This window comes from Myotis daubentonii, chromosome 10 (assembly GCF_963259705.1).
Source record: "Myotis daubentonii chromosome 10, mMyoDau2.1, whole genome shotgun sequence".
NCBI lineage: Eukaryota > Metazoa > Chordata > Mammalia > Chiroptera > Vespertilionidae > Myotis > Myotis daubentonii.
In genome coordinates this window covers 7,506,763-7,533,677 of record NC_081849.1, presented here as the reverse complement: position 1 = coordinate 7,533,677, position 26,915 = coordinate 7,506,763, and the positions used below count along the sequence as shown (strand labels likewise).

General features: G+C 44.3%; 2 pseudogenes; one reads left to right on the top strand and one right to left on the bottom strand.

Annotated features, from left to right (window-relative positions):
- Positions 1-2,491: 2,491 nt before the first annotated feature.
- Positions 2,492-3,995, bottom strand: LOC132211307 (GTPase IMAP family member 5-like; annotated as a pseudogene).
- A 1,061-nt stretch (positions 3,996-5,056) lies between these two features.
- Positions 5,057-7,134, top strand: LOC132211306 (calmodulin-A-like; annotated as a pseudogene).
- Positions 7,135-26,915: the final 19,781 nt, after the last annotated feature.

Genomic DNA, 26,915 nt, shown 5'->3' with positions numbered 1-26,915 from the left:
TATTTCTTTTTTGATTTGTTAAATATTATGGAGGTAAATAATAACTTAGCTAGATACAATCATGGAATCTTTGGGAGGGTTTTATTGGAAGGAAGATGAATGGACTGTGATATTACACATTGAGGGAAGAAATATATTACATTAGAAGCTGGGTGTAGAATTCCTTATATTATTCAGAAATGTGCCCTGATTTCATCATAGGCTATAAGAGATGACACCCATCACCATCCCCACCTGAGAGAGGAAGTTCTGGGGGGAATTTTGGAGGCATGAAGGGGTTGGAAAGAAAGGTGGGAGGGGACATTGACAAGTGAGGAGAAGAGAAAAAGGTCACAGAGGTGGGATGGTGTGAGGCCTTGGGGAAAGCAGAGACAGTGGCTGGGGGGAAAATAGGAACTGGGGTTTCATAGAACAGAGCCAGATAGTGGATTAGGCTCAGCAGACTATATGATCTCAGTCACTTACAAAGGAAATGGATGGACAAGATATAAGTGATGTGTGAGGTTGAATTCCATAAAACTTTGTGAACATTGAAATTTGAATTTTATTGACTTTCTTATATGGCGATTAAACATTCTTCGTCTTTTTATTTCTTCAACTTTTTAAATACCTAAAAGCCTTTCCTTCTTAGCTGGGAGGCTGAAAACTGGCACCAGGCCAATGTGGTCACACCTGCATTTACAGTAAATTACCATTGTTGGTGGAGCTGTGTTGTGAAGCAGCCTCTTTAGCCCCAAGGTCAGTACAATCATGTCTGGGAACTCGAGGAAGGAGGGGTGTTCACCACCTCCACGGCAGCAAAGGGAAGAGGGCAGGCATTAGGGTGACATCTGGGCAGAGGTCATGAAGTTAGTGGAAATGGGAAGCCAGATGAAGTCCCCAGGTGGCCCCTGCCCCACCCTCTCCTTGTTTTGATGGCTGTCCCCCTTTCTCTGCTCATTTGTACCCTGTATGGAGACCTGCAGTTGTCCCAGGCAGCCTGTGACTGGATGAGTAAATGATTAGGTCTGGGAGGACTCTTAGGAACTCAGTGGTGCCACCCAGCTGTCATTCTCCAAAACTCTACTGGTAACAGAGGTGGTGCCTTGATCTGACCAGCTGTAGCACATTACTTACTCCAAACACACACAGGGAGGGTTATGTACAAGCTCTTCAAACCCTGTCCACCCTAAGGAACTTGCGTTCTCTGACCAGGGATCACCTCCCCAACACGGTTCCCAAACTGTCCAGCCTGCCTAAGTCTCCCCCTTCCTGGACTTAATTCAGTCCAGCGGCACAGACTTTTATTTCACAAATACTGAGTGTCAGCTTCTCTGCTCCGCCCCAGGAATGTAGGAGAAATAATGCAAGGTTCCTGCTCCAAAAAGCACCTGTGTGATAGGCGATGGAGTTGCAGGTAAATGGGGTGTGAGAGAAAGGATTTGGAGGTCAAACATTGGCCAAAGGGAGAGCACACGGGCTCAGCAGGGGCTCCCTAGATGGGTGGTGCTGGAGCTGCTGGGAACCCACTGAGACACTTTGGGCTGAGGGAGGCCACGGACAAGGGGGGAATGAGAATCAGCCCCCAGAGAGGGTACAGCAAGGGGCGAGGTTGGGCCACAGTCTGTGCATCACCCTCAGGACTCGAGGGCTGTCAGCAGAGAACAGAGAGTCATTAGATATTGTCTGCATGTCAGAGCAGATTAGCAGACAATATTTTAGAAAGATCACGAGACAGCAATGTGTTGGCTGGATTGTAGGAGTGTAAACCTGGGGGCAAGAGAACATTTAGAAAGAAAGAATTCCATGTCAGGGATCAGGGTCTGAGCCATAACAAAATGAATGAAGACTCAGATGGGAGACACTGAGGAGGTGCTAGAATCAAAAAAATATGGTCACTGACGGCAATACTGAGGAGGGAACCAGGTTTCTATCTTGGGCCACCCCCCTACGTGTGGCTCCCTTCACTGCCCTGTGCCCTCAAGGTAGAGCAGGCTGAGCAGGGGAGGGTAAGGACTTTGGATCAGGATGCCAGCCTTGATGCCCCTCCCTCCAGGGCTGGTTGACTCAGAATCCTCAGGTTTGTTCCAACTCTGCTCTGCTTTGAGGTGTTGCCATCACCCTCAGGCTGGTAGCTGGATGGTGGCTGGAGTTCCAAGTGTCACACTCAGACCCAACCATGCTCAGGGGAGCAGGGGGGCTGTGTCTCTCTGTGGGTCTCCCGGAAAAACAGAAACCTCTGGTCCCCACCTCTGCAGACCTGTACTCACTTCTCTTTGGCCTAAATTGGGTCTCAGGCCCATTCCTGAACTACTCACTAGCAAAGAGCACAGGATTGCAGTCATACCCATCAGGTGTCCCTGCAGCTCAGCTGTTGTCACTGTCTCCTGAGGCCCATGGTTCTTTCGGAACAGGTGAAGGCCTGAACCAAACCAGACGTCCATAAAAAAAGAAGGAATAGGAACTCATAGACACTAAAGCATATCCTCTACAGACCATGAGAGTTAATTTCTGAACTGGGGACAGGCAGAACCATGAATCCATGAGGTGACACTTGGGAAATGCTTTGACATACAGATGGCACATAGAATTAAAGATGATGCCAGATGATCAGTAAAATAATAATGAGAAATAAGCTGCACCCAACTGGACAAACACAAATCTCATAATGCAAAAGGACTCTACCTTTTTACACTGAGGAGCACCTTGGAAACCCAGTGACTCTGGGTCTCCTTCAGGTCTCGCCTGTGCTTTTCAATGTGGGCTTGCACCTTGGCCAGGTAACATCTGTGCTCTTCTCAAAGGGTGCCACCCCGCCTCACTGGGGGCGAGTCCCTAAGTCCTCCTTGTGGGTGAAGAGGACCACCACATGTCCCACAGCCCCTGCCCCAAAGACCTCCTTCACCCTCCTCACTGCCATCGTGTCCTGGGCAGTGAAGCACCCCAGCTGTGTAACCAGCAGCAACACGTGGGGCCCTGGGGCTGAGAGCAGGTAGCAGTCCCTGATGTCCTTGTACATCTCTTGGTCCTTGGTCTTTGCCTCTAAGATGAAGGGCGTGCCAACCACCAGGATGTTCCTCCCATTCCACGTGCCTGTGGCCACCTGGCAGGTCTTGGTCACCATCTGGGCTCCCAGTTTGGACTCCAACACGGTCTGGCAGAGGATGCTGTTCCCAATGGCACTTTTCCCTCAGTTGGATTTGCCTACCAGGATCAGCCTCAGTGAGGATGATCTTAGAGTTAGATTTTTCTCTTCCACTTGTCAGAGCACATGAGAAGATAATGTGTAATTGCTATGGACCGAATGTTAGTATCCCCCAAACTTATGTGCTGAAACCCTAGTCCCCAATATGATGGCATCTGGAACTGGGACCTTTGGGAGGTGATTAGCGCTAGATGAGGGCAGGAGGTTGAAGCCCCCACGTGATGGGATTAGTGCCCTTAGAAGAAGAAGAAGGGAGTGGACTCTGTCTCCACCAGATGAGGACACAGCAACCAGGAAGCAGGCTCTCCCCAGACACCGAATCTGCCAGCACCTTGATCTTAGACCTTCCAGCCTCCAGAACAGTGAGAAGTAATGTTGGTTGTTTACCACCCAGTCTATGGTATTTTATTATAGCCTGAGATGACTGAGAGTAATAAATGCCTTTTGGGGAGGAAGAGGAGAAGAATGAAAAAGGAAAAGACCCAGAAGAAAGAGCATCTGTGGTCAATTAGGGTGTCACCTCCTCTGTCCCCATCACAGGACTGGACTCAGCATGAAAGCCAGCCACTTGCCTGGACTGGAGCAAACGCATCTCCCCACCCACCCTGTGCCTCTCTGGCATCAAGATTCTATCTTACGGGTAATTCTAGATGCCAGGGTAGATTGAATTCAAGGCAGGCACGATGTTTGAGACATTCTATGGCTCTGGCCTCCCTCTTACTTCTGTCAAATACCCTCCCCTCAGGTTACCCAAGCTGTGACCTGGGGGAAAACAAGTTTAGGAGGTTTCCTCACAGAAGCAGACCTGCATTTCCACAGAAACTAGGATGACATCTGTCCTTCCACCCACCCACCCACGCTGTCATTTAGGCAAAGTGACAAGCATTGAAGGCAGTGATGGCGCACCTTTCGAGCTCGTCGTGTCAGCATTTTGAAAAACCCTAACTTAACTCTGGTGCCATGTCACATATAGAAATTTTTTGATATTTGCAACCATAATAAAACAAAGATTTATATTTTTAATATTTACTTTATATATTTAAATGCCATTTAACAAAGAAGAATCAACCAAAAAAAGGAGTTCGCGTGTCACCTCTGACACGTGTGTCATAGGTTCGCCGTCACTGATTTAAGGGCTAGAGATGTCCTATGAACCTTGTCTGGATATTTACTATTAGGTATTGATTGTTTTGGATGTGATATTAATAAAGGGAAGAGTCCTACAGCTTTAAAGTTATGGGCTAAGAAGTTTAGATATGAAATGATATGATATCTGGATTGGCTTTCAAATAATCAAGACAGGAAGGGAGGGAGTAGATGAAACAAGACTGTCCAAGTATAATAATGACAGCTAATGATGATACATTGAGTTAGCTACTTCTCTCTATTTGGAATGTTCCACTTTAAAAGTTTTCAAATCATATTGACAAAGGTTTACCAACGTTCACAATATTTCTTTTTCTTTCAAAATTTTTAGGTATATTGGATGAAATGAGATACCTTTCAGCCTCTCAAGTGGAAGACTAAGAGATCTATATAGTCATTTCATAGGTCTTAGTAAAGCCTTTGTTGATACTGTGAAATCTAATTTCTCCAAGGCTGAATAATCAATCCTTTTTCAAGTCAAGCAGTTTACACTACTTCCAGCGGAGGGTGTGCGGGAGCAGCTGATCAATGTTTCTCTCTCATCAATGTTTCTAACTCTCTGTCCCTCTCCCTTCCTCTCTGTAAAAAAAATCAATAAAATAGATTGAAAAAGAAAAAGAAAAGAAATGCAAGGGAATAATTGTCACAAAGGACAGGATAGTGACAATAACTTGATGACAGGAGAAAGAGCAATGAGATCAAGAAGGAAGTCAAGGAGAAGGAAAAATGGTGGTCGAGGTAGTGGAAGCTACACTGACACTTTAGAATCACAGCTAAAATACAGACAAAACATCCTGAATAATCAACTGAAGACTAGATGGAGAGAACCCTGGTAACCAAGGAGGGAAAATGAAGACTGCAAAAAGATGGCTAGGAAGTGCGGAGGCAAGGAAGGGCTGGCCGGGCTCCCACAGACAGCAGCTGAAGCTCCAGAGGGACATCTCAGCTGTGGGGGGTTCCCACTGAGAACTCTGGGGTCTAAATCCCAAGCTGGACCCCTCAGCCAGAGCACCAGAACTGAGAAAAGCACCCAGACAACATATGGCTGTGAAAATCAGCAGGGTTTCTGTCTGCCTGGGAGAGACCACTGGAAATGTAGGCACCAACTTAAAGGGCCAACAGACAAAATTCCACGTGCAGCCACCCACCTTGGGCTGTAGAGAGAGGACAGAGTGGACTGTAGCTGTGTGAGCAGAATCCGGGCTGGGGGGCTCTGGAGTTAGAGCTTGGAAGGCAGCTGCCCTGTTTCCTGTGCTGAGTCATTGCCTCAAACTGCAGGGGCCATCTTCCTCCAGCAGACCTCCTTTACCGTCCAGACAGCTTTTGCCTGGGGAGGTGGGGGGGGGGGGGCGGGCAGGGGCAAACAATTGCCCCACCCTGTTGGAAATCCCTCACCCCACCCTGGAGTCAATAGCCTGGGGCAAATCAGGATGAATAAGAACTATTCTGAAGGCCGAGGAAGGTCTCTGGGCACTTTCAGTCTTTATGTGATCTCCTTCTGGACCAGCGGCTAGGAAAAGCAGACCTTGGTGCACATCTTGGTCCTTCCCTAAGGCATTCAGCCCCAGCAGAGGGCGCCACACGCTGTGGATTGCTGATAGCGCCAAACAGGGTACTCAGGACCAGTCACAAACAGCTTCTGACACTGTCCTGCACTAGAGATAGGGAATCACAGCAGATCAACCTAATACACACACACTGACCCCAGCAGGCAGCCAAAATGGGGAGACAAAAAAAAAAAAAAGAAAAAGAAAAAAAACAAGACTGAAGAGCAGATTACAGAACTCAAAGAAGCTTTTTCACTATTTGACAAGGATGGTGATGGAACTATAACAACAAGGTAATGGGGAACGGTAATGAGGTCTCGAGCAGAATCCCACAGAAGCAGAGTTACAGGGCATGATAAATGAAGTGGGTGCTGATGGTAATGGCACAATCGACCTCCCAGAATTTCTGACAGTGATGGCAAGAAAAATGAAGGACACAGACAGTGAAGAAGAAATTCGAGAAGCATTCGGGTGTTTGATAAGGATGGCAATGGCTATATTAGTGCAGCAGAGCTTCGCCATGTGATGACAGACCTTGGAGAGATGTTAACAGATGAAGAGGTTGATGAAATGATCAGGAAGCAGATATTGATGGTGATGGTCACGTAAACTATGAAGAGTTTGTACAAATGATGACAGCAAAGTGGGGATATTGTACAGAATGTGTTAAATTTCTTGTACAAAATTGTTCATTTGCCTTTTCTTTGTTTGTAACTTGTCTGTAAAAGGTTCCCCCTACTATCAAAAAAAAAAAATATGCAAGTATAGTCATTAGGACTTCATTCCTCCATGTTTTCTTCCCTTATCTTACTGTTATTGTCCTGAAACCTTCTTTTAGAAAATTGATCAAGTAACAGGCTGCATGTGGCTTACTCTGGATATATCTAAGCCCTTCTGCACATCTAAACTTAGATGGAGTTGGTCAACGGAGGGAACATTCTGGTTATGCCTTTTTTTAAGTAGTTTTCTTTAGGAACCATCAGCATGTTGTTGTCGAGGTGTGGAGTTGTAACTCTGCATGGACTATGGGCAGTCAACAGCATGTACTTAAGAGTTGCACTATTGCAAAACGGGTGTATCATCCAGGTACTCGTACACTATTTTTTTGTACTGCTGGTCCAGTACCAGAAACATTTACTTTCATTGTTACTTGCTTTTTAAACTTTGTTTAGCCACTTAAAGAAAATCTGCTTATGGAACAATTTGCCTCAAATCCATTCCAAGTTGTATATTTGTTTTCCAATTAAAAAAAAATTACCCCCCCCCCAAAAATTACTCATTCAGGTTATTCGTTTATAATTTGTGCGTGATGTCTGCTGTGTTTTAAAGCCTTACCTGTTACAGGCACCTCTCACTGACACCAGAGAAGTGTTACTAGACAGGACAGCCTCCTAGCTAGAGGGAGAGGGCTGTCCCCAGCCTCGATCCTTGGCTTCTCATATAAATGAATTCATACAAGAGACCTTGGCTGCGTTGTGAAAAGCCAACTTATTAAAGCAATTAAAGCATGCACCTTTATTGAAAAAGCAAAGCAAGCTAATCTATTTTATCCGGCTTCAAGCACAGATGGGCTTTTCTGGCTAATTCAGAAAAGCAAGTGTCTGAAGCAAGTTTGAGAAGTAATATACCCTCCTCCAGTCTATAATAGGTTTCAAAAGATTATTTTGCTGAGTGTCTTGGTACAGATTAAGTCTCAAGGTTTTCTTGTCGTGGTCTTCCCAGAATCCTGGCAATTTTATCTTGCCAAGCCTTGAGACTGCTGGCTTCTCTCCTTAGGAAGTAAAACTGCCCTTTTTTCCTTTCCCCATCCCCCTCCCTTTCTGCATTCTCTCATTAGGGAAGTATTTTAACCATTTGCTCTGCACCCGTGGACCCGTGGTTGGGGAAGATAATAACTGTTTGTTAGTTGCAAACTGGCTGCAAATTACTCACACTATTTGGCCTTGTCCTAATTTTTCTGTCTCAGTTTCCCCTATTCCTCCTACCTTGGAATCCTGTAACATTCTCACTTTTAAACAATTATACCCAGCCCCAGAATCAGGAAGAGATCTCCTTGGGATCTCTTTGGCAAACTTTTGAATGCTTTCTAACTTTGGGGTGTACTCTCAGCAGTTACAGCCAGCTGGGCCTGCTCCGTGCTTGGCAACATTCTTGTTACTTTTACCCTTTGGTTTCTGGTTCTAAGTAGACAATTGAATCAGTCAGGGCCCTTTTGTGGCAGGTAACAGAATTTCAACTTACACCAGCGTAAGCAAAAAAGAGATTTATCACCTCAGATAATAAAACAGTGCAGAGACTTCTCCAGTCACTCTTCCTGTCCTCCCCTCCCTTCTTCCCTCCTCCCTTCTCCCTCCCACTGCTCTTTCCTTTCTCTTATGATTCTGATGGGGGGGAGGGTGGCAGGGGGAGGGCATGTAATAAGAATAGAGCCACAGTTCTCTAATGACTATTCACTTTACTAACTATAGATAAGACGTTTTCTTTCAGACCCTGGGAAACAGGAGGATGAAACAAGGCTGTAAAAAGATAAGATGCCTCGATGGGTCCATGACTCAGAAAAGAAATACATTTTGAGAACAGACCAAGGATAGGACACACTTTGATTTGGTTGCTGTGCCCTGACCCTGACCCCCTCCACAAGTTGGCCTCAAGAACGCTGACCATCTGACCATTCTCCAGTCCCAGGAAGGGCTGAGCTGTTTGTAGCATCACAGATTAGCCACCTTGTTATCCGCCTTTGAGCTCCTGAAGGCCGGACTGCAGACCTGACCCTCCCCTTGCCCTGTTACACTTGCAGCCCACAGCTGCACGTAGATATCTTACCCCTCAATCATATATAATCAGCCAACTAGCAAGGAGGTGACCGATGACTCCTCCATACTACCGGCATTATTGGAATAAACGCTCATACATGATCCAACCCCATCTCTGTTTCATTTGGCTCAAGTGGTGACAGGTGGTCTCCAACCTGTTTTGTCTGGTATCAACTCCTCCTCCTGCTAAGCCTCTTCCTCCTCCTCCTCCCCTTCCTTCTCCTCCTTCCTCCTCCTTCCCCTCCTCCTCTTCTTCTTCCTTCTCTCTCTCTCTGCCTGGCTCCCTCCACCTCTCAGCTCTGCTTTCTGTGTTAGTGTTACTCTCAGACAGGCCGATCCATGAGAGGGTGCTGAGCGCCAGCTTACATTATTTTTTTATAGCTAGTAATCCAGGAAGAAAAAGAATTTCTTTTTCCAACCACTCCAACAAAAATCTCAGCGTTTTGTGGGTGAGCCTGGATCACAGCCCATCCCTAAACCCATGCGGTGGCCTGGAGGGTGAAAGTTAGAGTCATAGCAGTGCTGGGACTGGGAGTGGAGAAGGGCTGTTTCCAAAGGAAAGTTCCCAGAAGAGTAAATCAGATGCTAAGCAGCAAAAAACAGCCAGTGTCCCAAAAAGATTCCTCAGCACTGAATGTTTCCATTCGTGTATTGATAATGTTGGTGCACACTAGAGAGGGGTGGTTTTGGGACTTCTGTATGCATAGCTTAAGTAAATAGATCCCATTTCTAAGTTATTTTTAGTTTTCTTTCAGTTTTTACTTTTTTCCCGCCAGTGACACCTTTATCTATGTACTAGAGACCCAGTGGATGGATTCGTGCAGCAGTAAGGTCCCTCGACCTGGCCTGTGGGATCGGGCCGAAACCAGCTCTCTGACATCCCCCTAGGGGTCCTGGATTGCAAGAGGGTGCAGGCCAGGCCGAGGGACCCCACCAGTGCACGATTGGGGCCGGGGAGGGACATGGGAAGTTGGCCAGCTGGGGAGGGACCATGGAAGGGCTCCAGGGTGTGTCCAGCCCATCTCGCTCAGTCCGGATCAGCCTGACACAAGCAGCAAGCTAACCTGTCAGAGCAGCTGCCCCCTGGTGGTCAGTGCACGTCAGAACAAGCAGTTGAGCAGCCTTAGCATATCATTAGCATATTACGCTTTGATTGGTTGAATGGCTGACTGGACTACTGGACACTTATCATATTAGGCTTTTATTATATAGGACTAGTGGCCCAGTGCACGAAATTCGTGCACAGGGCGGGGGTGGTCATCCCTCAGCCTGGCCTGCACCCTCTCCAGGAACCATGCAGGGATCAGGCCTAAACCAGCAGTCGGACATCCCTATCACAATCTGGGACCACTGGCTCCTAACTGCTCACCTGCCTGCCTGCCTGATCACCCCTAACCACTCTGCCTGCTGGCCTGATTGCCCCCAACTGCCCCCACACACACCAGCCTGATTGCCCCAACTTCCCTCCCAGTCTGCTCACCCCCAACTGCCCCCCCTGCTGGCCTGATCACCCCCAACTGCCCTCCCCTGCCAGCCTGATCGCCCCTAACAGCCTCAGCCTTGGCCCCATCACCATGGCTTTGTCCAGAAGGCATCCAGAACGTCTCCCGGAAGGTCTCCCTTTTATTAGTATAGATACCCGACTCTATTGTTCCATCAACAGCAGTAACCATTTCTAACTTCTTGCATGCAGTATGAGGCTCTTTGCCCTGCCCTTCTTTCTGCATTCCCACCCATACCCTCCTCCCCCGCCTGCTGCCAACTGGACTCCTCTGGATCATATCCAGTGGTAGGTCCCATCTTTCCTTTGGTTGGTTTCCACCCTACTTTTGTCTGCACAAACCTTCAAGGTGTGTGGGAAGCAAACTTTCTAAATTCCTGATGTTGAGAAAAAAAAAATTTTCCCCTGACCATTCAGTCCATAGCTGGATGAACTGCATTTAAAAATCCCAGTACAAGTCCAGCCCATTTAAAAATCCCAGTTAACCCTTGCCTGTTTGGCTCAGAGGATAGAGCGTTGGCCTACAGACTGAAGGGTCCCAGGTTCCATTCTGGTCAAGGGCACATGCCTGGGTTTGGGCTCAATCCCCAGTAGGGGCGTACAGGAGGCAACTGGTCAATTATTCTCTCTGAAATCAATGAAAAATAAATGTACTTTTAAAACCCAGTTCAAATCAATTCCTCTCAAAATTTTGAAGACATCGCTCCATTTGTCCTCCAGCTTATACTGGGGCTGGTAACAATCTGCTTTCTATACCTGAGCCCCCCAGATGTTACTGTGTTGAAATCTTCTTGTCCTTGGTGCTTTGAAATGTCATGAAGATGGATCTATGTGTACAAGAACATATTTTATTCCTATTTCTTGTGCTTGTCACTAAGTGAGCTTTTCATTCACAAAGTAAAATCTTTCCTTAACTGTGCAACTTCCTTTTTCTTGATTTTCCCCTCCCCCTCCCCTGTCCTTTCTCTCAGAGCGCTTGTTAGTGGATGTCTCATTAGCAGAACTTGGCCATGGAGGTCATCTCTTCTGACCTTATCTTGTCTCTCATATTTGATGTCTCCTCTGTTAGATGGGTCAGGGTATCAAGGCCTGAGGGGTTCTTACTCAATACTATTCTTGGTAAATGTTAAAATATAGCACAATATTTTACAGACACAATGGTAAACAGGATGAGTTTGGCAGGAACTTAACCAGAGAAGTGTAGCCAATTGCAAAGAAAAAATCAACATGTAATTGACCAAATAGTGTAGATAAGCAATGGTTAAGCCTCCTTTTGGGAGACAGAGGTTTGAATGTGACACCCCTGTGTCCTTTACCTTTTCTTTTAATCCTCACCCCAGGATTTTTTTTTCCCAATGATTTTCAAAGAGAGGGAAAGACAGAGAGAAACACCACTGTGAGAGAAACACATCGATTGGTTGCCTCCTGCAGGAGCCCTGACCAGGCCCAGGCCAGGCAGGAGCCTGCAACCTAGGTATATGCCCTTAGCCAGAATTGAACCCGGACCCTTTGGTCTGCAGGCTGATGCTTTATCCGCTGAGCCAAATCGGTTGGGCTACCTTTTCTTTTTAATCCTCAACCAAAGATATGTTTTTATTGATTTTAGAGAGAGAGGAAGGGAGAGAGAAAGACACACACATCAATGTGAGAGACAGACATAAATCTGTGCCTTCTGTACACACTGGGGATCGAACCCAAAACCTAGGTATGAGTCTCAACCAGAAATTGAATCCACCACAGTCTTTTGGTGCACGGGATGGCGCTCCCACCAACTGAGCCACCAGGTCAGGTCTCTTTTTCATTATTTTATTTTATTTTTGGGGGGGATGGGGAGGTTGGACATTTTTAACTCCAGCAACTGCATGCTTAATCTCTAAGTAACTCTTGCCTTCTAACTGCCCCTATATATAGCATGTCCTTTCCGCTGATCAATGCAGTATGCTACAGTCTTCATCTCGCTGAAAGTGCTGTTTAGATGTTCTCTGCTTCTCTTAGGGCTTGTTTCTCTATCGGCTCACTTAGCCTCTGCATACCTTGGCTCTCTGTCCTTCTTAACCAGAGGAAGGAGGAGGCAGCCTGCACAGTCAGGGGACTTTTCTCTACTCAGGCAGTCAGATCAGGGACCTTCGTCTGTCTGGCAGGAACATCCAAAAGGGGAACTTTGCTCTGCAGTTCACAGCCCTACTGGAAATCTCTGCTCTCACCAAAGAGATTGCTCAGCCCTTTTATGGTATAATCCAGCATGGCCTCGGGCCTGACTGCCCTGGATTCTGTGCATGCTGGATCATACCGTGGGATGATCATCATGAGCAAATTTGGTATTGTCTTTTTTTATTCTTTATTGATTAAGGTATTACATATGTGTCCTTATTCCCCTATTGCCCCCCAACCCCACCCCCGCTCGTGCCCTCACCCCGCTAGTGTCTGTGTCCATTGGTTATGCTTACATGCACACAAGTCTTTTGGTTAATCTCTCTCCCTTCCCCCCACCCTCCCCTGCCTTCCCTCTGAGGTTTGACGGTCTGATCAATGCTTCTCTGTCTCTGGATCTGTTTTTGTTCATCGGTTTATGTTGTTCATTATATTCCACAAATGAGTGAGATCATGTGATATTTATCTTTATCTGATTTATTTCACTTAGCATAATGCTCTCCAGGTCCATCCACACCGTTGCAAATGGTAGGAGTTCCTTCCTTTTTACAGCAGCATAGTATTCCTTGTGTAGATGTAAACCAGTTGTTATTGTTTTTAAATTTTGTTTTATTGCTTAAAATATTACAAAGAGTATTATATATGTCTCCTTTTTTTTCTCCCCTTGACCTTCTCCTGGCCTCCCATACCCCCCAGTGTCTTGTGTCCATTGGTTATGCTTATATGTATGCATACAAGTCCTTCAGTTGATCTCTTACCCACCCACCCACCCCCCAATCCACTCATCTGTTGATGGGCACTTAAGCTGTTTCCAAATCTTAGCTATTGTAAATTGTGCTGCAATGAACATAGGGGTGCATATATCCTTTCTGATTGATGTTTCTGGTTTCTTAGAATACATTCCTAGAAGTGGGATCACTGGGTCAAATGGGAGTTCCATTTTTAGTTTTTTGAGGAAACTCCATACTGTTCTCCATAGTGGCTGCACCATTCTGCATACCCACCAGCAGTGCACGAGGGTTTCTTTTTCTCCGCATCCTTGCCAGCATTTGTCAGTTTATTGACTTGTTGATGATAGCCATTCTGACAGATGTGAGATGGTACCTCTTTGTCATTTTTATTTGTATCCCTTGGATGATTAGTAGCTTTCAGCATATTTTCATATGTCTCTTGGACTTCTGTATTTCCTCTTTCAAAAAGTATCTATTTAGGTCCGTTGCCCATTTTTTTTATTGGATTGTTTATCTTCCTTTTGTTAAGTTGTATGGGTTCCCTGTAAATATTGGAGATTAAACCCTTACTGGAGATAACATTGGCAAATATGTTCTCCCATGCAGTGGACTTTCTTGTTGTTTTGTTGATGGTTTCTTTTGCTATGCAAAAGCTTTTTATTTTGATGTAATTCCATTTGTTTATTTTCTCTTTAGTTTCAAGTGCCCTAGGAGCTGTATCGGTGAAGATATTTCTTTGGCATATGTCTGAGATTTTGCTGCCTGTGGATTCCTCTAACATTTTTATGGTTTCCCGTGTTATGTTTAATTCCTTTATCCATTTTGAGTTTATTTTTGTGTATAGTGTAAGTTGGTGGTCTAGTTTCAATTTTTTGCATCTATCTGTCCAATTTTCCCAGCACCATTTATTGAAGAGACTGTCTTGACTCCATTGTATGTTCTTGCCTCCTTTGTCAAATAATAATTGAGCATAGTGGTTTGGGTTGATTTCTGGGTTCTCTATTCTATTCCATTGGTCTATATGTCTGTTCTTGTGCCAATACCAGGCAGTTTGATAACAGGGGCTTTGTAATATAGCTTGATATCTGGTATTGAGATCCCTCCTATTTTGTTCTTCAGGATCGCTGCAGCTATTCGGGGTCTTTTTTTATTCCAGAAAAAAAATTTTGGAGTTAGATCTAGATCTATGAAATATACTGTTGGTTTTTTAATGGGGAGTGCATTGAATCTATATATTGCTTTGGGTAGTATGGACATTTTAATGATGTTGATTCTACTGATCCATGAACATGGTATGTTCTTCCATCTGTTTACGTCTTCCTCTATCTCTTTTTTCAGTGTCCTGTAGTTTTCTGAGTACAGGTCTTTTAACTCCTTAGTTAAGTTTATTCCTAGGTATCTTAATTTTTTTGGTTCAGTGGTAAATGGGATTGTTTTTTTAATCTCTCTTTCTGTAAGTTCACTATTGGTGTATAAAAATGCCATAGATTTCTTGGCATTAACTTTGTATCCTGCTACACTGCCGAATTCATTTATTAAGTCTAATAATTTTTTGATGGAGTCTTTAGGGTTTTTTATGTACAGTATCATGTCATCTGCTAATAATGACCATTTTACTTCTTTTTTCTCAATTTGGATACCTTTTATTTCTTCTTCTTTGTCTAATCGCTATGGCTAGCACTTCCAGTACTATGTCAAATAGGAATAGTGAAAGTGGGCATCCCTGTCTTGTTCCTGTTCTCAGGTAAAATGGTTTTAGTTTTTGCCCATTGAATATGATGTTGGCTCTAGGTTTGTCATATACGGTTTTTATTATGTTGAGGTATGATCCCTCTATTCCCACTTTGATGAGGATTTTTATTAAGAAGCGGTGTTGAATTTTGTCAAATGCTTTTTCTGCATCAATTGATATGACTATGTGATTTGGTCTCTCAATTTGTTTATGTGATGTATCACCTTTATTGATTTTTTGGATATTGTACCATCCTTGCATCCCCGGGATAAATCCTACTTGGTCATGGTGTATGATCTTCCTGATGTAATTCTGCATCCTATTTGCTAGAATTTTTTTGAGTATTTTGGCATCTATGTTCATGAGGGATATTGGCCTGTAATTCTCTTTCATTGTGTTGCCTTTATCTGGTTTTGGGTATTAGGGTAATGCTGGCTTCATAGAAAGAGCTTTGAAGTGTTCCTTCCTCTTGAATTTTTTGGAATAGTCTGAGGAGGATAGGTTTTAGTTCTTCCTTGAATGTTTGGTAAAACTCCCCTGTGAAGCCATCTGGCCCTGGGTTTTTGTTTGCTGGAAGCTTTTTGATGACTGCTTCAATTTCCTCCATAGTTATCGGCCTATTAAGATTTTTGGATTCTTCCTGATTGAGTTTTTGATGGCTGTATTTTTCTAGGAATATGTCCATTTCCTCTGAGTTGTCTAGTTTGTTGGAATAGAGTTGTACATAGTATTTTTTTTTTTTTACAATCCTTTGTATTTCTGTGGGGCCTGTAGTTATTTCACCTCTTTCATTTCTGATTTTGTTTATTTTGGTCTTCTCTCTTTGCTTCTTGGTGAAACTGGCTAGAGGTTGATCAATCTTTGTGGGGCACGGCTACAGTGTTTTGAACAGGTTCAAGCCTTGGACTGATGAGAGGGCACAGTCCTCTCATTGCCACATGCAAGTCCCAGCCTGGATGGCGGAGCCCTCCCAGCACAATTAGCCAACAGCTATATCTGTAAGCTTGAACCTATGGTCTGAACACGTGGCCCCAAGTGCATGAGTGGTAGAGTTCAGGTGCATGTAGTTGAGTAGGATTGAAACCAATTAGAATGTTGTAAACATCTTGATCACACCCTTACTTTGCCTCGTGGCATCTGCTATAAAATAAAGACATGGCCTGTGGGCGCTGGCGCTGTCCATCAGAGGAGCAGTGTCCCACCGAGACCCAGCTTTCATTCTCTTGTCTGTCTTTTCTAAGCCTTTCATAGCCCTCACTCAGGGTAACTGAATCCAGCTGAGCTGGCATGAGTTTGCCATGGCCGTGCCAACGCCCACAAATATTTTTTTATCCTTTCAAAGAATCAGCTGTTAGTCTCATTGATCTTTTGTATTGGTTTTTTCGTCTCTGTGTCATTTATTTCCCCTCTGATCTTTATTATCTCCTTCCTTCTGCTCACTCTGGGCTTTTCTTGTTGCTCTCTTTCTAATTCTTTAAGTTGTAGAGTTACATAATTTATTACCATTTTTTCTTGATTTTAAGGTAGGCCTGTAGAGCTATGAACTTCCCTCTCAGGACTGCTTTCACTGTGTCCCATAGATTTTGTATTGTTGTGTTTTCGTTGTCATTCATTTCCAGGATGTTTTTCATTTCTTCTTTGATCTCATTGGTAACCCAATCATTGTTTAATAGCATGCTATTCAGCTTCCAAGTGTTTAAATTTTTTGGATTGTTTTTATTGTAGTTTATTTCTAATATTATGGCATTGTGGTCTGAGAAGATGTTTGATATAATTTCAATCTTCTTGAATTTGGAGAGATTTTGCCTCTGACCAAATATGTGGTCTATCTTTGAAAAAGTCCCATGTGCACTTGAGAAGAACTTATATTCCGTGGCTTTGGGGTGAAATGTTCTGAAGATGTCAGTTAAGTCCATCTGATCTAGTGAGTCATTTAGGATTGCTGTTTCTTTGCTGATGTTTTGTCTAGAGGATTTATCCAGTGACGTCAGTGATGTATTAAAGTCCCCTACAATGATTGTATTGTTGTTGATCTCTCCCTTGATATCTTAAAGGAGTTTTTTTATGTATTTGGGTGCTCCTGCATTGGTTGCATATATGTATACCAGAGTTATATCCTCTTGTTGTATCGATCCCTTTAGTATTATGATGTGGCCCTCCTTATCTCTTGTTATGGCCTTCATTTTGATGTCTATGTTGTTATATATAAGTATTGCTACCCCAACTTTTTTCTCATTTCCATTTGCCTGAAAGATATTTTCCATCCCTTCACTTTCAGGCTGTGTAAGTCCCTTGTTCTGAGGTGGGTCTCTTGTAGACAGAATATATATGGGTCATATTTTCTTATCTATTCAGCCACTCAATGTCTTTTTATTGGAGCAATTAGTCCATTTACATTTAAAGTTATTATTGGTAAGTACTTGTTTATAGTCATTTTTATTTTTTGTGCCTGTGTTCCTTCTTACCTTTTTATTTCTTCTTTTTACACTAGTCCCTTAGCATTTCTTGCATTATTGGCTTGGTATTGATAAACTCCCTTAGCCTTTTTTTTTTTTTTTTTTTTTTTTTTTTTTTTTTTTTTTTTGTCTGTGACACTCCTTATTTCTTCTTCAATTTTGAATGATAGCCTTGCTGGATAGAGTATTTTCTTGGATTCAGTCCCTTGCTTTGCATCACTTTGTAAATTTCCTTCCATTCTTTTCTGGCCTGAAGTGCTTCTATTGAGAAATCATTTCATAATCTAATGGGAGATCCCTTGTACGTAACTTTCTGTCTCTCTCTTGCAGCCTTTAAGAGTCTCTCTTTGTCCTAAACATTTGCCATTGTAATTATGACATGTCTTGGTATAGGGGTTTTTGGGTTCATCTTGTTTGGGACTCTCTGTACTTGTGTGACTTTTTTCTTCCCAAATCAGGGAAGTGTTCTGACATTATTTCTTCAAATAGGTTTTCTAACCCTTGTTCCTCTTCCTCTCATTCTGGCAACCCTATTATTCATGTGTTGCTTCGTTTCATGTTGTCCCTAAGCTCCTTTAGGCTCTTCTCCTGTCTTTAATTGTTTTCTCCAATTGCAGTTTAGTTTGGCTGTGTTTTGCTTTCCTGTCTTCTAATTCGCTAATTCGGTCCTCTGCTTCTCCTAGTCTACTGTTGAAACTTTCTATATTGTTTTTTATTGCAGCTATCACTCTTTATTTCTTCTTGATTCTTATATAAGTTGTTGATTTTTTTTTCCCTCCATCTGATTTGTGAACTGTATGACCCTTATTCTGAATTCTTTTTCTGACTTACTGCATGCCTTTGTTTCACTTAGCTGCTTTTCTGGCAATTCCATATTTTCTTTCCTTTGGGAGTTTCTTTGTCTCTCCATTTTTTCTCTCATCGAAGGATCTATGTGTCAAGTCATGCAGGGGCTGCTCCTTGGGCAGCAATGACTACTTGGGCAGCAGCTGCTCCTCAGGCTCTTCCCCAGTTGGTGGCTCCTCAAATGGTCGCTCCTCATGCCGCTGCTTGCACCAGTGGTGGATCCTCCAGCTGGCAGGGATTGACTTCTTGTGCAGCTGCTGCTCCTCAAACAGGGGTGGGCTGCTCATGTGGCTGCTGCTCCTCGGGCAGGCTGGGATGAGCTTTTCACGTGGCTGCTGCTCCTCAGAAGGGGCCGGGCTGCTCGCATGGCTGCTGCTCCTTGGATGGGTGGGCTGGGGCAAGCTGCTCTCACAGCTGCTGCTCCTCGGACTGGCGCAGGCTGTTCACAGGGCTGCTGCTCCTTGGATGGGGGTGGGCTGCTTGTGTGGCAGCTGCTTGTGCAGTCACATCACCTTGAGCTAAAGCATTGGGCTGTCTGGAGGGGATTGCCCTTCTGAATTCACAGGATCCCATGGCCAGGGTGGCTGGAGTCTTGGCGTTTGTGGGACTGCAGCCAAGGGAGAAGGTCCCTGGCAGGGGTGGCTGTAGAGTCCAGGGTGATGTCTGAGGAGGCTGGGCTCCCAGTCACAGCAGCTCTCTCCTTCAAGATGGTGTGGCCTCTTCAGTAGAGCCCACTGCCCCGGGATTGTTTGCAACATTAGCAGAGGCTGCCTAGCTAGGCAAGCCCGGTCCAACAGCCCCCGAAGGTCCTGCAGAATCTAACTGTCCCTCACTCACGTACACACACACACACACACACACACCACCTCCTCACACTGCCCTTTCACTCCTTCACTCACTCATGCTCTCTTCCTCACTGCTGTCCTCCTGGCCACCATCTTCTTCCCTCTGTAGTTGGGTCTGGAGTGTTATTGTGCCATTTTTAGTGTTATTGACTCCTCTCCAGGTGTCTGTTTATGTGGCTCGCTCTCTACCACATTGACCAAACAGGACAAAATGCAACTCGACAAGACACGACACAAAGGGAACAAAACACGAATGTACTCACGACACAGATAACCCCAATATAAGTGACCAACAGGGAAAAGAGAATTAGGGGAAAGAAAAGAGAGAAGAAATGATATCAAGGAGAGAGAAAATGGTAATAGAGAAAAGAAAAGAAGAAAAATGAGAAAACACCACAGAACAAACAGATAAACCAAAAAATGCAAACAACAAACACCCAGAAAAGAGAGTGGGAGCAGAATCTGTAGAGGCCAAGCTTATATACATAAAGTAAGGTTAAGGAATTGGAAGAATATGAGGAGGACCTTGGAATTCATTATAGAGAAGGTAGAAAGAGGATGAGTGGGTAAGAGGAAAAAGAAAGAGAAAAACAAAATTTTTTAAAAGGATAAAATAATTAAAAAATATAATGTTGAAAAATAATGTGAAAAGAAATAAAAATAAACAAACAAAAAGAAAATAAAGAAAAAAAGAGATAACAAAATAATAATAAAATAAAAAAGTGAAATCTCATTCGTTTCCACTGAGTTTTAATGCCCCATGGGGGCTGGTTTAAGATCCCACTCTTCTGTACTGTCTGCCACTTCTCAGTTTCCTACTAGGTAGTCAGCACCATGTTGAAGTTCCAAGCGGTCCACCTCTCCTCTGTTTGTGTCTATCTCCACCACCTTGACTGCCAGCAGGTGGGACCAATCTGCACACTTAGCCTGTCTGCCTGCTTTTAATCTTAATCTCTCAAGCAGCTGTTTCTGACAGGGCAACAGGTGGGGAGGTTACCATATTGCTTTCCAGGACTGAACGGCCTCTCTTCAGCCCTAAGGACTCTCAGGGACTATTCATATTTTTTTTTATCCTTTGTACCACTCTGGGTGTAGTCAGGGTGTGTCTGTATTGGTTGTCTGGAGACTGCAGGGAGGGGCTATCTCTTCAGGAGAAAATGGCTGCTTAGATCCAGAGTGTCAGGCGTGTCCCAGTGTCAGATTCTCGGCCACCTCCCCCTCCCCAGACTCTACAAGTCTACACCTTCACTTGCACCCCAGCCATGGGTGAGTGTCTGTATTTGAAAGGTCCTATGAACCAGGTTTAGTGAATAAGAGCAAAGACCAAAAAGAGGGGAAAGAGCTGCACCACTGCGAGTTTCTTTCCCCCCGACCAGCACCATGCAGCCTGGACAGTTGTTCAGGCTGCCTCTTCCAGGCTCAGCCTTTAGTGGCTTTGGGCTCAAGTCCAGAATCCCTGCTGCCAGCAGCTCTGTGGATCTCCCTTCCACAGTCAGATGTTACGCCTGTGCCCACAGAAGGCAGCCTTGGTGCCATGCAGTTTCTCCCTGATCCTCTGGGCTCAGAGGTCTCACAACTCTCTCCAGTCCAGATCCCCGACCTCACCATTCTCCAGACATCCTCTGCCCTTCCCAGCTGCAAACTGCCTCACCAGCTGTGTCCACCTCGCCAATTCTGGGTGGATGTTATTTGACCTAGTTGTTCCTTCTATCTGCTCCGGGACAAGGCTTGGGATACATCTGCCCACCCAGCCACCATTTTGTCTCTCCCTCGGTATTGTCTCATTTTAAAGAAGTAAAGTGACAAAAGCAGGCAGGTTTTGTCTGAGTGATGAAGCCAGATAGGTGCTTTGAGAGGATAGAAAGGATCTAGGAGAGGTCTTTCTTCAATTTTTTAAAAATCGCTTAATGATCTAATTTAAATTATCCTTTTGATTAGGGAATATTCAAAATGAAAGAATGGGTATACAATGAAAAGCTTTCCTCCTCCCTCAACTCCCAGATGCTCAATTCCCCTCCCTTGAGAGAGTCTATGTTGCTAGTTTTGGTGTTTCCTTTCAACACTATCTTATGCACATATAAATAAATATACATATATTTACATATATGCATGTTTTTATTTCCATACATTGCAAAGAATATATACAATCTGTTATGCCACATGTATGTTTTTGTAACCCAAATTCACTGATAGGGAATGGTAAATTAAGTGAATGGTGGAAGTCATGTTGGTGCCTATGTGATTTCCCCCCAATACTCTTATTTGTTTTATCCCAAATAAAAGCAATCAAACAAGTACACCTGGTTCACTCTCAGAAACAACACCTAGCTCAGGATGCTTTGAGTGCAGTACCCCAGGATCTGGGCAACCAACTTAAATGCCGGTTACCATATTCCAGTCTCTCAGCCTATTAATTAAAACTCAACTGCAAGTGGCTTAAGCAAATGGTGATGAGTCATCTGGCTTCAGGCACTGCTGAATTCAGGGCAAGGTTATCAGGAGTGGTTTTTTCCACTCTCTGCCAGAGGCTAAAGCAAACAACAGTTACCATTGGAAGGGCAATGGACTTTAATATTCAGCAGGCTGAATCCTGCTATGATTGCAATGGCTCGAGGTGATTTCCTGACCTGATAATCTTTACATTTGTTTACCAAATTTTACCTTTGATCTGCCTGTATGCATTGCTAAAGGGCAAATGTGTATTCAAGTAAATAAAAAGTGGACCAGGGGAGAGGTTGGTGTGCCTCTTTGAGAAAGAGGCTCCACCTGGCCCCCAATGCCTTCTAAATTCATATTTCTTGTATAGCATTTTCATTTGTGCGTCGACCCCTTCTTCAGATCCTGAACCCCACTACAAAGGTCACAACTCTCAGCTCTGACTCCCATGGGTGGTCTTCACAAGCTTCCTGCAAGATGGTCTTCACAAGCTCTCTGCATGGTCTTTGGTGGCTGCAGGAGGACCTTTCATGGGGAGAGTGTGGCTGCTACAGCTCCAATTTTACATCCTTGGAGGTTCAAGTTCAACATAAAAAGCAAGAGCCTTTTCATGTGCCAACTCTAAAATCATCCCCATGGTCCATCTGGAGAAGAGGATCTGCTGCTTGATCTAAGTTTGGGTCACATGCTTTATCCCTGGAACTGAGAATAAAGCCCCACCATGAACATTATCACCAGACAATGAGAAAAAAGTGGATTCCCCACGTGGAAATCCAAGGCTGGTCCTAAAAATGGAAGAAACCCACACTTAGCTTATGAAACCCACACTAACACTGGACCATTGGTTCTCAAAAAATATGTTCCTGACCTCAATATGTTTTAATAAAAGTAAAATCTAAACAAGCATTGAGTATACAAGAAAACTTAAAATATCTCATTTGTGGGATTAAAGTATATCAAGATGGAACTAAAATTTGAATGGGTCTCTGTGACACCATCGGTTAGCATGTCCGGCTGTTAACTGAAAGGTTGATGGTTCGAGCCCACCCACAGACATCTTTCCTATGCCCTGGACAGTATTTTTCAGTAGTTAGAGCAGACTGAAGGATCACAAGTTTGATTCCTGGTCAAGGGCATGTATCTCATTTGCAGGTTCAATCCTTCGCCCTGGTCGGGGCACAAGGGGGAGGCAACCAATTGATATGTCTCTCTCACGTCTATATTTCTCCCTTTTTCTCTCTGCCCCCCTCCTCCTTCTCTTCCATTCTGTATGAAAATGGAAAAAATATATCCTCAGGTGGAGATTAAAAAAATAAATTCTAGACAAGAATATGTACCAAGTAGCATTCTAAAGGCATTGTATATTTCAGAGAGAGGATACAGATATTGATTGCCTTTAGAATGTGTTTAGTTAAGCACACATGCTTTTTAAAAAAAATCTCAAGGGAAACCACTAAAAAAAAAAATAGAAATCCTTCTCATGAGGAAGTTGGGGGTGGGAGAAGGGGAGAGGGAGGAATTAAACTAAACCAACAAATGCTGAAGTTCACAGCTGTACCTAATAATGAAACAGTCTCCTTCCTATTTCAGAAGTTGATGATATTTTTCTAAAACCTAATTGCAATTTGTGTGTGTGTGTGTGTGTGTGTGTGTGTGTGTGTGTGTGTGTGTGTGTGAGTGCGCGCGCGCGCGCATGCACACATGCACATTTTGGGCAAGAAAGAGTCAGTGAATAACCCCACTGCAGGAAAGCCCTCCCCTTCCTGCCATTTCATTCTCTCCTTTGGATATATTTTTCCAGGAAGTTCTTCTGATTGATCCAAGCAGCTGCAGAGCAGAGAGCAAGGAAATTCCCAGGTTGAACAACAAGAATAGACACTACCAACATCACATCTGCCAGGGTCTCCAACATCAGCTGTTCTCAAAGGTGCCAAGAAAGCCCAGACACCTATCCCCACCACTGCCTTCTGCAGCAACCACAGGGAAGAGAGAGGGTGGAGCCGTGAGCCAAAGGCCAAGAACACAGTGTTTCTTCCACCAAGAAGCCTGGTCAGCTCAGGGAGGGGATGCCAAGCTCTGACTACAGGGTGTTTTGTTTTGTTTTGTTTTGTTTTGTTTTGTTTTGAATATGTTTTTATTGATTTGAGAGGGAGAGACAAAGAGAGGGAGAGAGAGATAGAAACATCAATGGATAGACTGCCTCCTGCATGCCCCCTACTGGGAATTGAACCCAAAACTCAGGCATGTGCTTGGACCAGGAGTTGAATCAGTGACCTCTTGGTGCATGGAATGATGCTCAACCAATTAAGCCACACTAGCCAAGCTGATGACTGCAGTTTTTAAAATGAACAGGACTGGGTTTTGAACACCAAACCTGAGACCATTTTAATGACCAAGCTATGGAGTCTGGAATCTGGTCCTGATGGTGAAGGATCCAATATCCAATGGGAGTAAGGAGTTTACAAAACCCCTACTGTCAGAGCACACAAGAGCTCTATACAAGCACTGCTGCTCTGAGTTGTTCTGAGTCCATGTATTCTTCTAAATTCTCCCATTCAACTACACCAAGCACAGGGCAGGCTCCTTCTCGAACCCTGCCCACTGTACGAACTGTTGGGAACTTAGTCCAAGTTCCTCCTTTATCTTCTGCTCACTAGTTACAGGTATTGGGTCCAAGCCCCCCTGCCTGGGGCTGGACCTCCGGTCAGGGAAACAGGTCAATTCTTGGCGGAAGGGCAGACAGAGAAGCCATGAGAATTGACCTGTGTATATATATAGTAGGTATATAAGAATGAGTCTTTATTGCAGAAGCCAGTGGCCACATAGTTATCAGACAAGACAATTCTTTACAGCAAAGTCCATACAGGCAGGCAGCCAGACACTGGCTGGTGAATACATATCTTTCTCACATAGTAGCATTAATCTCTGTACCCACAGTTAGTATCTGAGCAGCCACATGCTGCCCCAGACTCACTGCCTTACATCGTAGCCATATCAGCTTTCAACTCCGACTGAGCTCGCTAGCCTCTCCTGCACACATAGGAGCTGCATTTTCTGTGCCTATCTTCTCTGAGCTCTCTCTAGCTCTGCGCTGCCCAGCTCTCTCTGCTCTGTCTAGCTGACTTATTCACACACAGTCCTTCTGGTCAGTGACCTGTATATACAGTGACCTGTATGTCAGAGACAAAGAAGGCTAGTTGCCAACAGTGCCATCGATCATTTGGATTACTGAGGGCACAGTGCACCATGTGTCCTTGCACCCGCTCATGGTGTCTTGGCCTGATTACGATTCCCAGGCTCAGAAGCTGATAAGGTTCCCAGGCTCAGGGCAGCCTTGACCAGCTGGTGCACTCTGAACAGTGTCCCCACACCAGGTCAAAGCAGTGGTGAGAAAAGAAAACTAGAACCATTTCCTGTTTATACTCTAAATGGTTTTAAATTCTTCAAAAAACATATTATATATACATAGGTTTGGGTTATTGCCTAACCCCGTGTCAGGGTCGTGAGTCATTTTTATCTGTATATATACAGCTTTGACGCCAAGACTGAGTTGTGCAAATAGACAACTAGTGGTTGGTTTTTCTAAGTAAACAAAAGCCAGGGGAGGGGGCGTGACACCTGATGTCCTACAAATAAGGAAAACAAAGGTTCAGAAACTTGGAAGGAAATTCACAGGATGAGGAAGAGGAGGACAGGGAGCCAGAAAGTGGGGGCGTAAGGGGGCCGAGGTGGGGGGAAGAACATCTTTCCTCAGAGACTTAGAAACTTTAGAGGAAAAATAAGAAATTGCCAGACTCCAACAGTAAGAGACCATTTCATGCAAAAACAACCGAAAAAGGGGGAGCGAGGGGACACGTTGACATTTACTTACTAGAATGAAACATTAAAATAATTTCTAACTGATCTGTCCATAAAAGGACTGGCTTGGAAACTCTGGAGCACAGAAATTAATAGCATTAATTCCTGATTTCTAAAGAAGAAAATAAAGATGCCTTCTCTTTCCAGTATCTTTGCTACTGCCCTGCTTGTCTTTTTATTTCTTTTTTGTTGGTTTTTTGTTTCTTTTTTCTTTTTCTTTTTTTTTTTAATACATTTTATTGATTTTTTACAGAGAGGAAGGGAGAGGGATAGAGAGTTAGAAACATCAATGAGAGAGAAATATCGATCAGCTGCCTCTTGCACACCCCCTACTGGGGATGTGCCTGCAACCAAGGCACATGCCTTTGACGGGAATCGAACCCGGGATCCTTGAGTCCGCAGGCCGACGCTCTATCCACTGAGCCAAACCGGTTAGGGCTCCATTGATTTTTAGAGTGGGAGGGAGGGAGAGAGACCTATTACTGGTTGTCTCCGGTATATACCCTGACCCGGCTGGTGATCGATTGAGCCTGAAACTAAGGTAGGTACATGCCCTTGACCTGGAATGGAACCCGAGACCTTCCTATGCATAGGCCAACGCTCTAACCACTGAGGAACATCAGCCAGGGCCACTCGGTCTCTCTTAAGACTACTCAGCTCTACCCTTATAGTGTAAATAATGCATAAACAAGTGCCTGTGGTTATGCTCAATAAAACTTTACTTACAAAAATAGGTGGCAAACAGAGTTAATCCTCAGGCTGTAATTTGGCAACTGCTGTCCAGTGCCCCTGTTTACTGCTTCAATACTCTGAAGTATTTCTGCCTCATGTCTGTGACCTTTCGTTACACAAGCTCATGTATAAATCTCTAAGGGTGATGCCAGTGGGAGCCCTGAGGAGACACTCTGGGCCTTCCACTCTCAAATCCCCGCCTCCCCACCCCCTACACCCCCACCCCATCCCCATCCCATCCCCACCCTACCCCCACCCCTCAAGGCCTTGCCCAGTCCATCAGCACAGCCTCTGAGGCTGTATTATGCACGGGTAAAGGTGGGGCTCTGGGCCAGGTGGCTTTAAGACCAGTTCTTCTCCTGTGGGTCTGCTAAGCAATAAAACCTGCCTCACAGATTTCAAACTCACAATGGAGATGCAAGGCTGCTTGCCATGTTGGACTTGTGAACAGAATCTGTCACACTTTAATTCTACAGACCATAACCTGCTTTCCTACCCTTCAGAAATCCTTACATCTCTATATTTACATATGTATTTTGGACAAACAGGAGTCACATGCTAACCTGACAAGCTTAGGGAAGGCCTGTGTAACTCAGAGACCTGCAATAACCACAAAGGATGATCTGAAATTAAAATTTTTTTAACTAAAAAGCAGTTTATGGTGGATAGTCACTCTGTGGAGACCACACATCTCCTCATTGCTATTGAGTTAACTGTTGACTGTTAACTATCCTGCACCCACCTAAGTAAAAGAAATATGTGTTTATCATTTTACTTTTTATTCAATCCCAGAGGTTTCCCTGCTTTGCTTTCTCCCACCTCCCTACTCTATCACCAATGGATTTCATGTAACCCACTTATCTCTCCTCTTTTGATTATAATGTATAAGGTGCAAAACTGCCATTCTCCAGATCATTATCTCAAACTGTTGCGTGGG